This window comes from Macaca thibetana, chromosome 9, assembly GCF_024542745.1.
Source record: "Macaca thibetana thibetana isolate TM-01 chromosome 9, ASM2454274v1, whole genome shotgun sequence".
Lineage (NCBI taxonomy): Eukaryota > Metazoa > Chordata > Mammalia > Primates > Cercopithecidae > Macaca > Macaca thibetana.
Genome location: NC_065586.1, coordinates 75750252 through 75767045, shown reverse-complemented (window position 1 = coordinate 75767045; position 16794 = coordinate 75750252). Strand labels below are relative to the sequence as shown.

General features: G+C 37.3%; 1 protein-coding gene across 3 annotated transcripts in view; it reads left to right on the top strand.

Moving 5' to 3' along the window:
• The window catches only part of CISD1 (CDGSH iron sulfur domain 1), a 1082448-nt gene that overhangs the window by 736698 nt on the left and 328956 nt on the right, over nucleotides 1-16794 (top strand). The window lies entirely within an intron of this gene.

The window sequence follows — 16794 nt, the reverse complement described above, 5'->3', positions numbered from 1 at the left end:
AGGGCCATAGTAGAAATGGAGGATTCAGAGGTAAACAAGAGTCAGACATTGGGCTGCCTGTATTGCAGGCCACACTGAGGAATGGGAATATTCTATGGATAATAAGAGAGTAATGGCATTAAGCAAGCCAGTTAGAGTTGTACAGTTGACCCTTGAAAAACACAAGTTTCAACTATGCTGTTCCATTTACACTTGGATTTTCTTCCTGAGACAACAGGACCAACTCCTTCTCCTTGCCCTCCTCCTCAGCCTAATCAACATGAAAAAAACAGGCTGAAAACCTTTATGATAATCTACTTCCACTTAAGGAATAGTAAATATATTTTCTCTTCCTTATGATTTTCTTAATTACAGTTTTTCTCTAGCTTCCTTTATTGTAAGAATACAGTATGTATTGCATATAACATCCAAAATATGTGTTAATCAATGATTTATGTTATTGATAAGGCTATGAACAATAGTAGCCTATTAGCGGTTAAGTTTGGAGAGAGTCAAAAGTTATATGTAAATTTTAAACTATGTGAGGGGATCAGCACCCCAACCCCCGCGTTGCTCAAGAATCAACTGTATTTCCATATTTGAAGGAATCAAATCTCTGCTGGTATGAAGCGTGGATCCAAGGAGGTTATGTCAAAGGCAGGAAGATGAGTTAGGAGTTTTTAGTAAAGGGCACATACAAAGCATGAAGAGAACATACTGCAGAGTCCTGAAAAGGTGAGTGAGAAGGAGAATGGAGGGAGGGCAGGACAGGGTGGCAGTGGAGACACCTAAAGGAAGGTGGCAGAGGAAGCAGGAGCCTAGGACTTGGGAGCTGAGACACTGTCCAGCCATCACTGTGACCTGGGCAATGCCAGCTGATTCTACTCCCTTTCTGCTCAGCCTGAAGACCGTAGTGAAGAGCTAAGCTCCTGGACCTTCCCTGGAAAAAGAATATTAGGTAGAGATGAGCTCACTGAAGTTACATAATTAAAATGTTTAGGATAAAAAGCCACACTGAACCGACCTAGAGCAGCTGCAGTCTAAATTTTCTAATTTCAGAAAGTATGTGGGAAGTAATGATGAGTAATAGTTCTACTAAGGCCTAAACTGTTTCCCAAATAGCCCTGATTTGGCAACATATGAATTGTCCAATAAGCCAGTAAACTAACTTCCAGATTTCACATGACCTATTACAAAAATATACTGAGCCGGGCGCGGTGGCTCAAGCCTGTAATCCCAGCACTTTGGGAGGCCGAGACCGGTGGATCACAAGGTCAGGAGATCGAGACCATCCTCGCTAACACGGTGAAACCCCATCTCTACTAAAAAAAAAATACAAAAATCTAGCCGGGCGAGGTGGCGGGTGCCTGTAGTCCCAGCTACTCCGGAGGCTGAGGCAGGAGAATGGCAGGAACCCGGGAGGCGGAGCTTGCAGTGAGCCGAGATCATGCCACTGCACTCCAGCCTGGGCGACAGAGCGAGACTCCATCTCAAAAATATATATATATATACTGAAGTAACTGAGGCTGTTGTATCTGTATACAGAATTACTGTAACCTACATGCCTGCTACGCAATTGTCTCTTAAGAGAGTATAAAATAGCATTATGGTGAAGAAGAATTAATTTTGAGGGTGATTCTGCAATTTCTAGCCTATATAAATCATGTGACTTCTCTGCACTTGGACTGGTAGTCACATAATGTTAACCATCATGGGAGAAAAGGAAATAGAATGAATGGAAGTAGGACACACATCATCAATGAAGGGTTACTTTTGATGATGTATCCCATAATGAACTATTTCAGGAAGAACCACAGACAGCATCAGCTCGGGCTCCCAAAAGCTTTCATGTTTTTGAATTTTTCACTATATATAGTCCCACATTTTGGATTTCACTCAGGCTGCAAATGAACACCTAATCTTTCTCAACACACTCCCAAATGTAATTACATGGTTACTTTAGACACAATATTCAGATTGATCATAACAGAAATATATCTTGCACCTACACAGTGTACCTCCACCTATACTACTGAATAGTTCACAGGAAAGTCTATCTGATTACATATATTAAGCCTTATGCTAGCTTACAATTCAACGGACACAGCAGCTTCCTAGGTAGGAATCTCAGTTTAATCCCATGAAACCTCAAATATCTATCAATTTTACAAACTTGTCTCTAGACTTCTTAACTTACATCTAATCTTTGGGCAAACACTTTAACTAAACAGATATATCAAAAAGGACACGAGATGCTAATATCCATGTGTCCATTAGTACACTGACTACTTCACAACCACCAACAATTCCTTCATCTGGGAGCTCGAAGTCTCCTGCCCATAGCTAGTGTATCATTCAGAATGTTTTAACAGGGCCTTGAAAAACAAGTGAAATTAAACTTCGATCCTCATAAAAATAATAATTCTTCAAAACTGCATTTCTTTGGATTAAAACATCCCAAAGTTACTCTTTATATTAAAAGCTAGATCTTAAATAAAAGTGAGCATACTATTTCCATAGCAGCCAGTCTCCTAATTATGGTGTAAGTAAAGTTCCATCTGTGTGGAAAAAAGTTCAAAGCACAAAGTTTTATCTGTGCCAACCTCACATCTGTATCTCAGCTAATACAACAACAGGAGATAAGCAGGTCATGGAGAATCTGCCCACAATCTTCATATCAACAAGCGCTGGAACATCTGCTCCCTCCGGAAATACATTTCTGGAGGTATATTTATATCCAGAAGGTATATTTCTGGAGAAGGCAGATGTTCCTGAGCTTGTTGACCCACCCCATCCCATCAGGCACCAACTCTGCAATTTCTCCTAAAGGCATGGTTATTCAACCTAATATAACATATACTTTTACATTTGTGTTTTCTTCAGATAAACTGCCTACCTTCACACCAGGGATGATATCCCCCAACATTGAGCATATAAGTCTTCTAGACCAATATGATTATTGTGGAGAAAGAAGCTATTCAACACCTGTTTTTCTCATGAGTCACATGAGGCAACAACCTGAGATCAAAGAAATGGAAGAATAATCGAGCTTAAAGGCATCTAAGAAATTAAAATTCTTCATACCAAAATCTTTCCATTACAGAAATACAGCAAGTAAGAAGTTATAATGGACGCCTGTAGCCCAAGGCCCACATTTTAATCCTGGGGCTATTTATAACTTTTATAACAGGTCTAGATTTATAGATCTTGTGCTCTCATAACTCAAAAGAACAAAAGTCCATTCTTGAAACACCAACTATGTGAAAGTACCCCCTTTGAATCATCCAGCCGTCACTTTTTGTGAACTATGTACAATGCCAAGTCATTTTCGAGACCAAAAAACTCAGTATCTTCTCTAAAGAAAAAACCAAAGTTTAAGAAACTGTCTTAGGGGAAAAATTTTTACCAATACATTGAGTATTGTCCAGTTGAAGGTGTTACAAGAAGACGCACACAAAATTTTATGTTGAAAGTCAGCTCACAGACCTGATCATACCTCAGCATATTATTGTAGGCAGTTAACATTCATCACGTGAAATGCAGTCTGCTACAAGACTTGGTTGCCAGCTGCTTCATTGCATACCTGAGTCCAATGTCCCATCATACTTAACTCTGTGTCTAATGTTTGGGCTTTCCCAATATTTTTTAAGTCAAGTCATTACAAAATCTTAACAAGAGGAAAGATTAGAATGATTGTTTTTTGAATTTTAAAGCTTTAAGTGAAACAGTGCATACATAAAGAAAGGAAACAAGATTTAGATATTAACTGCTTTGGGCTGCATCAGGCCACTTGTTTCTGATACTCTCTGCTTTGTCTTTGCCTTCCTCAAAAATGCCTTCCTGCTGTGAAGCTGGCATCTAACGTCTAAAGATGAAAAGAAAAATGGTACTTTTTCTGTACAACACATACAATAAAACACCACAAAGCTTTTCTTATTAAACACATCCCTAGAGCCTACTTTGTCATTCGCAGTACTTAGAATCAGACTGAAAAAAGAGCTGGAATGTAGCCAGAGGCAGGAGGCAATGGGGGCTGTCACCCACTGCAATGCTTGCCAGTGGATATTAAAAATAAGCAGGATTATTGTAGATAGCCAAATTTAAAGTCAAAACATTGACTTGAGGCTTTGCACCTTAAGTGGGAAGAAATACGACAAATCCTGGGTAGACTGTAGATATTGCTATGGTTTGAATGTTTGTGTACCCTCCAAAATTCATGTTGAAACTTAATCTATATTGCAACAGTATTAAGTGGAACCTTTGGGGAAGTCATTAAGTTTATGGGGGCCTCACCCTTGTGAATGGAATTAGTGCCCCTTATAAAAGAGGCTTCAGAATGCTGTCTGGCCCTTGTGCCCTTCTTGCCTTCCACCTTCCACCTTCCACCTTCCACCTTCCACCTTCCACCTTCCACCTTGTGAGGACACAGCGTTCGCCTCTTCTGCCATGTGGGGATGCAACTGGAAGTGAAGGGCAGCCCTCACCAGAACCGAATCTGCTGGCACCTTGATCTTGGACTTCCCAGCCTCAGGAACTATAAGGAGTAGATTTCTGTTCCTACAGCATACTCAGTCTCTGATGCTTTGTTATAGCACCTAAAACAGACTCAGATAGGCCCAAAACCTTGTATTTGATAAATTTTTTTGGTATAAAGGCCTTGTTTATAGTTTTATCTGTGGTTCCTTGTGAATATTGATAAATACCAATGTTTTTATTTTATTAATGAAACCTAATTCAGATCTCTTGAGTTGGTGATTGTGCAATTTATTTGGGCAACCTATCTTTACAACAGATGAAATTGCTTCTTTCTGTGTAATATTTTCAAGACTTTTAAAATTTATTGTATTTTAGATACAGGGTCTTACTCTGTCACCTAGGCTGGAGTGCAGTGGTGCCATCATAGTTCACTGCAGCTTCTATCTCTCAGGCTCAACCAATCCTCCCACCTCAGCCTCCCAAAGAGCTAGTCTTAGCTCTTTGGGAGGCTGAGGTGGGAGGATTGGCATATGACCCCATACCCATCTAATTAAAAAACAATTTTTTTGTAGAGATGGGCTATCACTGTTTGGCCCAGGCTGATCTCAAACTCCTGATCTCAAGCAATTCCACCACCTCAGCCTCCCAAAGCACTGGGATTACAGGCATAAGCCACCACACCCAGCCTCATATTTACAAAAATTTAAAAGTTATTTCTAAAAATTTAAAAAAGAACTACCGAGGACCTGAATGAGATAGTAGCAATAACATTGGAGAGATGAGGATAAATATTTAGAGATATTTAGAAATTTAAAATCAACAATATTTATAATAGTAGCTATTGGATCATGGTGGAGGGTTTAAAAATAAAAAAAGCAGGAATCACTACTGATGCCTATGTGTACATCATGTTGCCACCAACCAAATTTGGAGATGTAGAAGATACAGGCAGAAGACAGCAGCAGAAGATAGAAATTTGAAACATCTGTTGGGTGCTATTTTGATAGCAACAATAATAAAAGCAGTTATCATTGTTACCACTGCCAGTTACCTACCATGAGCTAAGTCCTTATTAAGTGTTTTATATGCAGTATTTTATATAAGCCTCATATTTGTCAGCATTTCCATTGTGCATATAGGGAAGGTGAAGTACTGAAAAGTTTGGTAATTTGCCCCAGGTCACATTGCTAGTGAGTGACCAATTCAACATTTATACCCAGGCAGCCTGGATCTAAATTTCATGTTTCAGATACAACTTAGAGGGCCCAGAACAATAATTTTATACAACAAAAAGAGAAAAGGACAGAACATGATACACTGATACCAAAATAAAGAGGTCTGGGGAAACTAAAACCACCATCAGAATGAACTTGTCTAAGAACAATTTTATCTAAACCAGGACTGGTTCCAACCTTGATGGAGATTCATAGGAATTTTTGTCAAGCCTGAATCTCTAGAGTATTCCTCTTCACGTTGTCTAACCTTGGGCAGGTTGCTCAATCCCAACCCTTGTTTATTCACATCTTGACACTGTGCTTCATAATCACTAAACTCCCATTCATTTCTAAATTTCTGATATTCACAAGAAAAAAAACTTGCTGAAAATCCTTATGTAGCAATAATTTGCAAGTTCAGAGATGGAGCCTCATAGTGCAGTACAGATTTATAATGATCAAGAAAGCAAAAGGGTTATTGCCCTAAAGGTAGAATGTTCTTATACCAATATTTAGATTGAAGGAAACATAAAACAAAACTTTTCATCTTTGTCATCTGATGTAAGACAATTACATAAGTTAAAATCTTTAAAAGCTCAAGAAATGAATCAAATATTTCAGAAGGAAGCTTATTCTACTAAACCTGAACATTTCTCAAACAAACCAGGCAACCATCCAGGACCTTGAGAGACCTTCACAAGGAAATTAACATGTTCTTCTTTAGGGCCAACTCAAGTTTATATACTTACAAACCTATTCTTTGGGCCGCAACACTTGCTGATGATAATGTAATCATTTCATGTATTCATCCTCTTAGTTCTAAGTGTCTCAAAACATTTATTTTACTAATAAAAATCCTATTCCTTCACTCACCAACATATTTTCATACCTATGAGTAAAATCTTACAAAGAAGAGAAAACCACCTTCTTCATATTTACCCTGTGTCTATGGCTATTCATATTACAACTAATGATTGATAAAAATGACTTGAGCTTTGGCTATAAAATTACTCCATGTGATTCTTTCAATCTTAGCTAATTTTAAAGTCCATGTCAAATGATCTCTGTAGGCCAACATAGTAATTTATTAGTAAATCCTTCTAGGGAGGTTTGTTGTTTTCCTGAGATCAGGCAGTCAGGACGAAACCCATGTGTGTGTCTTTAACACTGCTTTGTAATATCTGTGTTAGCGTCTCAACTTACCGGAACATGAGCAACCGGGACAATCCTTTGTCAGATGCTTCTGTGGACCTCCAGGATATAGACAAACTCACTGTAGTGTTACTGGCATATTAATTGCCAAGAGAGCAGTAAAAACATTGAAAAGCTTTATTTGAAAGAATCATTTCAAAAAGCCACTTGTTCTAGATTGAACACAAAGGATATTTTTAATAAACACTTAGCTGCTCATTAATAATAAAGATAAAGGATGCTGTTCATTTTTATTTTTTATGATATTCTTTCATGATTTCTCTGTGGCACTGCAATGGTGGTGGCTTTCAAACAGATAAATATGAGAAGCAAATTCTCTGAAATAAATTTCAGTTTTGTACCTGTTTGTAACAGGCATTTTAGTCTTCAACTCATATCTTTTTGGAAGCTCAAAGAAATACATGTGTGTTTTATTCATGTAAGAAACCACATTGCAATAATATCTGAGTCCCTCTTGATGTCTAATAAATGTCATTACAAAAAGCACAGCTCTTATAGGGAAAAAAAGCATCTTTTTTGCTGTATGGGCTGAGTCCTTAAGGGTCATTAAAATACATAGAAATTCTGTCATTTTCATCCAATATAAGGTTTCACTATGATTAGCATGAGAATGGCCTAGCATATAAAATGAGAGGTCTCATGGAATGTCAGGACTAGATAAGGTTCAAAGGTCACTCACCCAAAATTTTCAAATTGCCCCTGGTTGTGCACCATTGGCCTATGTGGATAATTTCGGTATCTTGACACAGGACACCCTATTCAAGATATCGAGGAGTGAGAACACAACCCTTCTCTCTCTCCATGAAAGGTATAAAGAAAGAAAAGAAAAATACATACTCTTTCTTAATCTTGAGAAAATGTACCACATAGAATTAAGTAGGAATAATCACCCTTAAAGCTTCCTTCCAACTTCCTGAATAAACATCATAAACTGTTTTATGATGAAGTTGAATAAGCGGTGACAATACTGGAATGTCTCACATTCTTACACTGAAATAAATTTTGAAATACTAATGATGAAAGCACCATTATCACCACACTGTTACAGTTCATTTTAGCATTTGAGTTCCTCAGATACATGGCGTCTGGTATTCTATAAGGCAAAATTAATAAATATTTAAGAAAGAAGATGAGAATACAAAACTAATGTATTGAGAATTCTAGTTAAGATCTCTTATGATTTCAAGATACAAAGACCCAGGCAGCCTAGTTTAAGTAAAAAGGAGAATATAGGAAAAAGATAAAGGGAATATCACAGACCCTGAAGGCAAAAAGTGGGGTACAACTTCACAGTGTACTAGAATTATAATAAAGTGGAAAGTTATAAGAAAGTCAGACAATACCCTCCTTTATTCTGGAACTACATGAACTATCTTGCCTACTTCTATTTGTATACCTACTTCATTCCTCTCTATATAAGTGAACTGACTAATTGTGTAGATATGGGGTCAGAAATAGTTACTCAGGTACTAAAACATGTCCTCCCTACTCCAGTGCCTCCAATCAATTATCAGAATCCTGTGTCACAATATGCAAATTTTTAGGGAGAAAGTCTACTATGGTCAGTTTAAGCCAACTATCCATTGATAGTTCAAATACTTATAGCCAGCCATATAATAGGGTCATATTGTAAGAAATGGACACAAATGGATATCACTCTCAATATACAGGAAAGTTCTCAGAGGAAAAACAGCGTAAGCTAAAAAAAAAAAAAAAAAAAAAATGACAGAACAGCAAACTGCTTAGGGTGCTGACTCTAGCACAACATGAATGTCAAGACTGTCCCTGCCAGTTACTATGTGACCTTGGACAAGTTAGTTAGTCCTCTCTGTGTCACAATTTCCACATCAGTAAAATAAAAATAATCAGAGTACTTATTTCTTAGGGCTGCTTTGTGCATAAATCTTATATAATACTGAGCACAGTGAAAATGGTAAATGTTCAGTGAATGTTATCTATTACTAAAACCATCATACCAACTGTAGTAGGAAAATAAGACCCTCTTTCCCCAAATATGACAATGTCTTAACACCCAGAATCTGTAAATGTTAAGTTACATGGCAAAGGGAAATTAAGATTACCAGTGAGTTACATTAAATAATCCTGGATTATGTGGGTGAGTCCTTAAGAGTAGAACAGGAACTCAGAAGAAAGGGACAGCGATATGACACTGGAAGTAAGGTCAGAGAAATGCTACACTGCTGGCTTTGAAGATGGAAAAACGGGAAAAACAGAGCCAAGGAATATGAGCAACCTCTAAGAAGTGTCAACAGCAAAGAAACAGACCCTACCCAGAGCCTACAGAAAGGAATGTAGCCCAGCTGATGGCTTGATTTGAGCTCACTGAGTCCCAGGGCAAACTTTTGACCTACAGAATTGTAACTTAATAAATTTTTGTTATTTAAGCTGATAAATTTGTGGTAACTTGTTATGGCAGCAATGGAAAACTAATAAACTGAGATTTTTAAATCTTATTCAAATGTTGTTCAATGATCACCATGATTATAAAATTTCAAGTAATAATAATTCATAACAATAATTCCTGATGTGTTAAAAAAAAAAAAAATCAGGCACAGTGGCTCACACCTGTAATCCCAGTGCTTTGGAAGGGCGAAGTGGGAGGACTGTCTGAGGCCAAGAGTTCAAGATTAGCCTGGATGTGTCAGTTCATTTTCATTCTGCTGATAAAGACATACCCGAGACTGGGAAGAAAAAGAGTTTAATGGACTTATAGTTCCGTATGGCTGGGGAGGCCTCATAATCATGGCAGAAGGCAAGGAGAAGCAAGTCACATCTTACATGGATGGCAGCAGGCAAAGAAAGACAGAACTTGTTCAGGGGAGCTCCTCTTTTTAAAACCATCAGATCTCGTGAGACTTATTCACTGTCATGAGACCAGCACAGGAAAGACCTACCCCATGATTCAATTACTTCCCACCAGGTCCCTCCCACAACATGTGGGAATTCAAGATGAGATTTGGGTGGGGACATAGTCAAGCCATATCACTGGGCAACATAGAACTCACTTCTACCAAAAAATAAAAAAAAAAAAAAAATATATTTTAACAGGTGTGATGTCACACAGCTGTAGACCCAGCTACTTGAGAGGCTGAGGCAGAAAAAATCACTTGAGCCCAGGCATTCATGGCTGCAATGAGCTATGACTGCCTGTACACTCCAGCCTGGGTGATAGAGTAAGACTCTGTCTGTAAGAAAATAGTAATAATAAAAATAAAATTGTAACCTTATCAAGGTAAGCTCTCACAGAACTAGCCATGAGGTTTGTTTCTCTTCAGTGCTCACCCCTCCAATTTCCACTGGGTGCTTCCCTTTTCAGCACCTCACTCAGTACACACTATCTTCCCACTGCACCCTGCGTTTTTCCCCTCTTAACCCTACTAGATGAGAATAGACACCTGTCCTTGGGACTATTTCAATTTCCTAGTCCAACACACTCCCTCTATACCTAATTCCTTCAAAACCATGTTTATATCTAATATATAGTTAACCAACCAATCCACACACCCATATTCCTGAATATTCTGCATTTAACAGCATTTTCCAGAGGAAACAGTCTTACAAGAAAGCACTAATGGTCAATGCACAAACATAGGGAGTGCCATCGCAATCAATATGAAGAGTATTCCCCAGGACTCTGCAGTGTGCACACAACTAAATGTGGTTTCCCTGCAAGTGAGGCATAGCGAGAGTCTGTCCATGCCAACAGGGAAAAAATTTGAGCTGCCAGCAGTCATTTTGGCCTTCACCAAATGAAATGGCCATGGCAGCCACTCTGTTTGCATACAGGGCTGGATCGAAGAGTTAGTCAGCGGTGAGTTGTGCCTAAAGAGCTCACTGACACAGAAACACTGAGAGAATGTACATCCTCTCCTGGCAGGTCTTCTGAGGCCTTGAGATAATCATAGGTAAGACAGAAACTTCTTCCTGAAGCCGTGGATGTGCCATTATTATCCTGAGTAGCAACCAAAACACTTCTTGAAAATACTAAACTACTAACACAGCTTTAAAGAAAGAAAAAGGAAAGAACCAACCTGCATGAGGACAAAAACAAAGATTGTCTATTTTTCCCAGACTAAAAAATAAAGCCTAGAAAGGAAATTTTCAAAAAATGAATAAATAAACCAATTTCTCAGAAGAATTAGCTCTTTTAGTGCCAACAAATCACACGTAGCTCATTCTATAAATAAATTTGTGTAAGAGAATAGACTTTATACATGTACATAGAGTCTCATTATTTCTTTTCAAAAGACATTTAGAAAGCACAATGTTCAAAGAATAATAGGGAGAAAAAAACAGCAACATAAATTTCAACACAGATGAAAATAAAACTGTTAGTTCTGATCTCTTTTAAGATACTAGCCAAAATTTTACCATCATCTGAGAAGCCAATCTTATAGTATCAACAGATCCTTTCAGTTTATTAAAACTAGGAAAAATATATTAGCTTTAGAACCCAGTAAGAGAGCCACATAGTGTATCTGTGGTATTCAACAAAGAGTGCATACACACTGACATTGAGATATCAGGTAAGTATCCAAGATCCAAAGGAAACAGTGAGACCCTCCAAGGCAAGAGTAACAAAGAAATAACAGTAACATTAGTGATGAAAATAAAAATTAATACAAAGTAAAAAACGTGAGTGCCTTAGCTTGATTCAGAAACAGTAGGAGCAGGGTGGAACTAAAAACGATTTAAGGGGCTCACAATCTGCAGTGAGGCAGTAGCAGGTGATGGTTTGCCTTCTCAGAGTAACCAGGGCAAAGAATGACATCTGAGATGGAGAATAAAGTCAAGCTCAGAGCCAAAATCCAGGACATGAGTGGGGGTCTTCCCACCTCCTGAGGGGAGCCTCAAATCAAGACTTGCTTAAGAAATTAACTTAAATAAAAACAAAAGGCCTATATAGGACCAACACAGCTTTGTTAGCAAGAATAAATTAAGCCACTCAGTAGATCTGCAATATCTTTAATATCAGCTAGGGCAGGGATACAAAATGTCATAGAAAAGCCTGGTTTCCGAGCTGGTGGCTTGGTGATGCCAGTGAGCAAAAAGGCAAGATCCTTAGACAGAGAGAGTACAAAGGAAAGAAGGAGGGAGAGAGAGAAAAAAAAAAAAAAGAGAGAGAAAATAACAACAACAAAATCTGCCTTAAGATGAGACTGACCAAGCTCAGGAAGATGTACTATTTTAGCTAGTGCTACAAAGCTGACAAAAATAGCAACTTAAATGTAAATTTGCCCCAGATGAAATCAATGCCTAAAATTAAAGTATCACGAAGACTTTGAAATAGAATAAATTATGAAATAATACATTAAATCAGAATAAGAAATTAATAGTCATTAATATAAAATATTATAATGCAGAAATAAATCTGGCCCATAAACAAATAGATAATTAGTAAAAGAGAAAGAGAGGCAAAAATAACTGGACCCCAGAAATAAAATACATATGGTTTGAAAGACTACACGAGACTCTTACACATACTGAATATGTAAAAGGTCATAAAAGAAATCTCAATGGTTTTAAAAGGAAAATGATGTGTGATATTATCTATAACCATCTGATCTTTGACAAACCTGATGCAAGCAAGCAATGGGGAAAGGATTCCCCATTTAATAAATGGTGCTGGGAAAACTGGCTAGCCATATGCAGAAAACTGAAACTGGACCTCTTCCTTACACTTTATACAAAAATTAACTCAAGATGGATTAAAGACTTAAACGTAAAACCGAAAATCATAAAAATCCTAGAAGAAAACATTGGTGATACCATTCAGGACACAGGCATGGGCAAAGACTTCATGTCTAAAACACCAAAAGCAATGGCAACAAAAGCCAAAATTGACAAATGGGATCTAATCAAAATAAAGAGCTTCCACATAGCAAATGAAACTGTCATCAGAGTGAACAGGCAACTGACAGAATGGAAGAAAAATTTTGCAATCTATCCATCTGACAAAGAGCTAATATGCAAAATCTACAAAGAACTTAAACAAATTTACCAGAAAAAAACAAACAATCCCATCAAAAAGTGGGCAAAGTATATGAACAAACACTTCTCAAAAGAAGACATTTATGGAGCCAATAAACATATGAAAAAAAGCTCATCATCACTGGTCATTAGAGAAATGCAAATCAAAACCACAATGAGATACCATCTCATGCCAGTTAGAATGGTTAACATCATTAAAAAGTCAGGAAACAACAGATGCTGGAGAGGATGTGGAGCAACAGGAACGCTTTTACACTATTGGTGGAAGTGTAAATTAGTTCAACCATTGTGGAAGACAGTGTGGCAATTCCTCAAGGATCTAGAACCAGAAATACCCAATATCAATTTGGTATTTGACCCAGCAATCCCATTACTGGGTATATACCCAAAGGATTATAAATCATTCTACAATAAAGACACATGCACACATATGTTTATTGCAGCACTATTCACAAGAGCGAAGACTTGGAACCAACTTAAATGTCCATCAGTGATAGACTGGATAAAGAAAATGTGGCACATATACACCATGGAATACTATGCAGCCATAAAAAGGGATGAGTTCATGTCCTTCGCAGGGACATGGGTGAAGCTGGAAACTATCATTCTCAGCAAACTATCACAAGCACAGAAAACCAAACACCGCATGTTCTCACTCATAAGTGGGAGTTGAACAATGAGAAAATATGGACACAGGGAGGGCAACATCACACCCCGGGGCCTGTTGGGGGTTGAGGGGCAAAAGGAGGGATAGCATTAGGAGAAATACCTAATGAAGGTGATGGGTTGATGGGTGCAGTAAACCACCATGGCATGTGTATACCTATGTAACAAAACTGCATTTTCTGCACATGTACCCCAGAACTTAAAGTATAATGATAATAAAAAAAGAAATGCTGAAAAAATCAAAAATAAATAAAAGGAAAATGAGTATCATATCGATCACATTATCTTACTAAAATACAATTAAATTAGAAATCAGCAATAAGAAAATTTAAAGAAAGAGACCTGAAGAGTTTTAAACTCAATCACAATGCACTACAGAAAAAAAATAAAATTCTGCGTGTCGATACTTGTGAGTTACAGTTCCTGGAAATATTTGTTTCTGCTTAGAATGTAGAATATTTCAAAAGACGATCGCTTCTACTCAACAATATAAACAAACTGGATAAGCTACAAAAATCAGAGTTGTTTTAAACTTTTCAGATTGCTGAAGATTCACACACAATAAAAATAACCTAAACAAAATAAGTTCCAGAAAGACAGCCCTGGCTAGGAGAGAAGAGACCTATAGCTGTTATCATCCTAAAGGGTCAGCAGAAAGAAGAGGAATCTCCCTTCGATGGGGATCAAAAGAAACCAGATGAGCTTTTAACAGATTTTTAATAGTCACTCATGTGCTAGTGTGATCGATTGGAATAAACAGGAGGTCAACCAAGCCCAGGAATGAGTCTTCACCCACTGACCTTCACTGAGTGCCGGGGGTAGAGATGAAGAATGGAGCCAGACAGGACTGCCAAGAGAGATCCCTCTGAGGCATGCTGGACCTTCTCCCAGTACGAGGAGGTAGCTCCTGAAGGCTGAGGTGGAACAGAAACACTGCTAGAGCTCTCTCAAGGTACATTGAGCCCTCTCAAAATGCATGGCAACCCACAGAGTGTGTGCAGGGCAGGAAAACTGAAAAAATTCTGCTCAAACAGAAGCAGGTTTCTCTGAGTATAAGGCAGCAGCTGCTACCAGCTGGGGGTAGAGCAAGAAAGTAGAGGGAGTCACCCCATGCCATCGCAGGCCTTCTACAAGTGCACTTCGGGAATACTCTAAAGGCTGGGGGCAAGGAAGTATAGGAGAGAGAGAGAAATCTCCAGAGGCATAGACAGTTGAAAGAAGGACTGGAGAGGAGGGATTACTCCCTAACAACCCAGGAAACTGGTAGACAACATAGAGGGCAAAGAAATGTTCACAGCTCAGCAAGCCGGAACCTGGACTGTATAACGAAGACATTTCCAGAGTTTCGCAAGTACTCAGATCCCAAGTCTTTCTGAAGGAGAAGCACTGTCCTCACCTTCAAACTATTTAAAGACAGTGGTAAACAACTAAATTAAAACTGTAACGAAGCCCAGAACCAGCTGAATTGTAGATAGGATTAGTTCAGCCCCTACACCAGTGAGTGGCCTGGCAGAAGGATTGCACCTTATTCTAGAAGTAAATATTATTTACTTCTGTCTCTCCTGATTTTGCCTACAATCTGGCATAAAATCAAAAGAAATGAGATATACATGGAAGTAAGAAAACGTAAACCCTAGTTTAAAAGACAAAAGTCAATAGATAAAAACTCAAATATAGCACAGATATTAGAATTATAAGACTGAGGCTTTAAAATTGGTGTAATAAATATGTGTACAACATACTGGGGTTTTAGCAGCAATATCAAAATCATCTTTTAAAAGACAAAAAAAAGAGTTACTAGGAGCAAAATACATTAAAAATGAAGAACCCATCAAATGTACTTATTAGCACATTGGATACAGTAGAAAAAAGGATAATAGAATTTGAATACAGTCAATAGAATTATCAACACTGAAACTCAAACAGAAAATTGAGTTTAAAAAACTGAAAAACGCATCCAAGGTCTCTAGAACAGTATCAAATGGTCTTATATATCTGTAATTAGCATTCCAGAAGGAAAAGAAATGAGACAGAAGAAAATGCTCAAAGACTTAATTGCCAAAAATGTCCCAAAATGTATTGACAATATCAATGCTTGAATTCAAGAAGCTCTGAAAACTCCAAGCAGAATGAACACAAAGAAAACCGCATTTAAGCACATCACACTCAAATTGCTGAAAACCATAAAGAAAAAAAATCTTAAAAGCAGTCAAATGGAAAACAAGTCAGATTATGTAGAGATTTTTTTAATGACTAAAAATACAGCTGACTTCTCATTAGATACAATGGATGCTAGAAGTTAAGATATGACATTTTTAACATGCTGAAAAGGAAAAAAAAAACCTTTCACATTAGAATCTTCTATTTAGTGATTTTATTCTTTAAAAATGAAAGTAAAATAAAGACACTTTCTGGCTGATAAAAGCATAGTTTTCCTTCAGTAAACATTATAAAAAATGCTAAAATAAGTAAATTGTGTTATAATTATCAGAGATCCTTAGAACATTTGGGAAGAAAGTAAAATCATGAATTAATAATAGCCTTTGATAAGCTAAGAATTTACATTATGACATAAAGTGTAATCACTAAGACTAGAATGAAAAAACACTGATTTCAAAAGAAAGGAAAAAGGAAGATAAAGGACAAGAACAAACTAAACAAAGCAGTAGAGTGGTATATTTAAATTCCAACATATCAGTAATCATTTGACATATAAAGCAACTTAATAATCCAAGTAAAAGATAAAATGAAAGAGTAGATAACAAAGAACAAAACTCTAATACATATGGTTTGAGATAGATTTGTCTAAAACAAGAAAAGTTGAAAATAAAGGATGAAAATATATATTCCATGCCCAAGCTAACAACAAGAAGTTTGGAAAATCTGTATTATCAGACAAATTAGACTTTAATAAGTATTACTAGAGATGAAAGGCGATGCTACACAGTAACAAAACATTCAAATACTTTCTGCATTCACCCCAAATTGAAACTACTTACTGAATTGCTTTGAAATCCATTTACAGCTTGGAGCTCTCCCAAGGACAGCCTTCCCCATTTCAAAAACTTGAACAAAAGTTCCACAATAACATCAAATATCCACTTAGTGTTCATATTTCTCTAAATACTCAAAATTATTTTTAAACATTGGCTTATTTTGATAGGAACCAAAGTTCATAATTCGGCTGATTGTGATATCTCTAAACTGCCTTCAATATATTGCTTCTTTTTCTCTT